General features: G+C 33.9%; 1 non-coding gene across 1 annotated transcript; it reads left to right on the forward strand.

Annotated features, from left to right (window-relative positions):
- The first annotated feature begins 248 nt into the window (after positions 1–248).
- LOC137721602 (small nucleolar RNA R71) lies at positions 249–355 on the forward strand. The gene has a single exon (XR_011066673.2). It is a non-coding gene; the product is annotated as a small nucleolar RNA R71 (small nucleolar RNA).
- Positions 356–2,995: the final 2,640 nt, after the last annotated feature.

The following is a 2,995-nucleotide window of genomic DNA, read 5'->3' on the forward strand; positions in this document are numbered from 1 at the left end:
CCAGTTTACTAGCAATTGCATCGACTTGTGCATTTGAAGCAAAATCAGTAGAATTATTAATCTCAAAAACTCTTGCACACCTTCCTCTTGCTTTAGAATGTTGCGTTTCGAGTGCTACCATATCAAAAAGTGTTTGACATTCGGCTGGCATCGTGTTCTTAATTGATCCCCCTACATAGTTGTTCACTACAGCTTTGCTTGAAACTGTTAATCCCTTATAAAATATCCGCATGAGAACTAGAGTAGGTAAACCATGATGCGGGCACTGAATCAACAAATTATTGAATCTCTCCCATGCCTCAGAAAACGTCTCATTTGCCTGTTGAGTGAACTGCATGATATTATCTTTAAGGGTATCGATCTTCTGAGTCGAAAAGAATTTCTCCAAAAATTTATTCTGAATATCGTTCCAACTTGTCAAGGTTCTAGGCCTTAAAGAATTCAACCAAGTCTTCGCTTTGTCTTTCATAGTGTATGAAAAGACCTTCATCCTGAGATGTTCCTCGGTGACTCCTTCTACCAATGCCATGTTTGACACCATATTGAAGATATCTCTAATATGTGCCAATGGATCTTCAATGCTCATGCCATGAAAAGAAGGCATCATATTAAAGTGGATAGTCTTCAATTCATAATTCCTTGCAACTGCAAGAAGAGCTGTGCTTAACAGTGATTCCGGAGTGGCTGGAATATCAAGATCTCCCATCATCTCATTCTGAACTAACGCCATCATGCTTTCTTGCTACTTTTCTTTCTCACTCACTTTTCTCTTTTTTCTGTTCGGATTTCACGGAGTCTTTTCTCAATTTCTAGTTCAAACTCAAGTAGTAAACAATCCGACGAACAGGTACCAAGCATTCACCTTCAAGAAACAATGGAAAAAAAATGAGAATGCATCGAGAAATTAATCAAAATATAAAAAACGAAAATAAAAATAAAATAAACTGAAAATTAAATTCGATTTGAGGCAGTGGTCCCAAAAACTTGTTGTTGATAATTGCAAGTGTACAATATCGTCCAAGTAATATAGTGATAAGTAGAGTGTTGTTCAAACAAGGATTGAATTAACCAAAATTTACTATTGAGATTGACTTCAAACTAAACTTAAATAAAAGAAGGATTACGTTGACAAATTCCAATATGCAAAGAAATGAAACGAAAATAAAAATAACAATTAATCGAACAATGTAAAAGTGAATGAATTGTAAAAGATTAATATATGGAAGCACTAAGACATCAGGTTCCTCATTCTCAATCCCAACTAATCCCGTTATTCATATTAACATCAAATTATTCCCATGTTGCTAGCAATTATCCCTTGATTTGTCAATATATCCTGTCAGAATATACTAACCGTGTTTCTAACTATCTACCCATGCTATGTCTAGCCACATATATAGATAATCGAAACCCTTTACGCTAAATGGATAATTACACAAATCTACACAATTCATAACCAATATGTCTACTCAATTATGTAATTCATGGTAATTGTTATGAGAAGCAATCTACTAAACTCAACCTGTCAGTCACAATTTAGTTATTCACACAAATAATGGCCAGTTATTTGCTAACAACGAAGCACAACAACAATTACTCAATATGGAAAATAACTAAGATTAATGTATAATAACGAGAATTATATGTTCATGATAAGAGTACACCCTAGTCCTAGCAAAAGGGCTTAGTTCATGATTAAACTAATGACAAACATGGATAAAATCGATGGCATAAAAGAAACCCAAAACTCCCATTCTGTATTCGTGTGTGAATATGCCCGGGAAATCTGCAATCTTCTTCCCTTGCGGCACCACCAATTAAGCTCTCTATTCTCCTATTTATTATTCCCTCGTCTACCTCCTAATAAGGAATTCGAATCCTTGTCCTCTTTGGAAAAGTCCAACCGGCACTTTTTATAAAGCCCAAATTGGATTTAATTTGATAAAGCCCAAATTCCAGCACCACTCTCACATAGCAGCAGTCCACTTCATTATTCCTTCATACTTCCTTTATAATTCTTCTTAAAAATCGACACTTATCTCCGACTATTATTTGTACAAAACTCACACAAAACACATCAAACTCAACAATTTAATATAAAATCATGATCAAATAATAAGTAAAAGAGGTATAAAATATGCATATAAAATCAACCTAACATTACCCGTAATTAGTTGAGGAAGTCGTGTTATTGTAAATAAGTAAATTGCTTGCAGACTCTTTGTAAATCTCTCTTTACCTATGTTTTTTTTTTATATTTTATTTTATTTATTTTTTATCTGTATCTGATTATTTTTCTTTCGTTTTTAAATACATGTCCTCGGGTTTAAGACACTGTATATAAATCCACGTCGTGGACTCACAAAACGTTTTAGACGATTAACAGTACAATTGTTGGAAGGTAGAATAATAGATTGGTGAGTTCAACTATGGTAGTTGTTTCGTGTACATCTACATATAAGTGGTTTCTTCAAGTGGTTTCATTTCATATACTTCTACGTTTACATACATACTGAGTTTTAGGAAAGGAACCTACATACAAAGTAGTGTCTGGTTTATAAGGGTAAATGGAATTCTGTAAGATACAATGCGAGTCTTAGTTTCGGTATTATGCCAAGTATTATTTTCATCTTTCATGTATGATGTGGTAAATCGTGTGGGGGAATTTGATATGTTGTTAATGTTTGAAAATTTGAAATGTCAATCTAAGTATATAATTATATGTATATGTATGTTAAAATATAAGACTCGATATTCTAGTTTGGCTATAGTTTGGAGGTGAATACGGTACGGGTTAAATCCTTGAAAGTACGTGGAGAAAGAAGCACCATGGACAGGAATGTCTGGTTTATTTGGGTTCAACTTCAAAGATGCTGATGTGAGTGCTTGCTGCCCAATCATCAAAATAACGAAGAAAAAGCCCCGAAAGGAGGTGACATTTTGTGAAGGAAAAATGTATGAATTAGGACTGTAGATATTGTAGCTTTTTCCTTCC

The sequence above is a fragment of the Pyrus communis genome, chromosome 1 (assembly GCF_041283825.1).
Source record: "Pyrus communis isolate YQ-2024b chromosome 1, ASM4128382v1, whole genome shotgun sequence".
NCBI lineage: Eukaryota > Viridiplantae > Streptophyta > Magnoliopsida > Rosales > Rosaceae > Pyrus > Pyrus communis.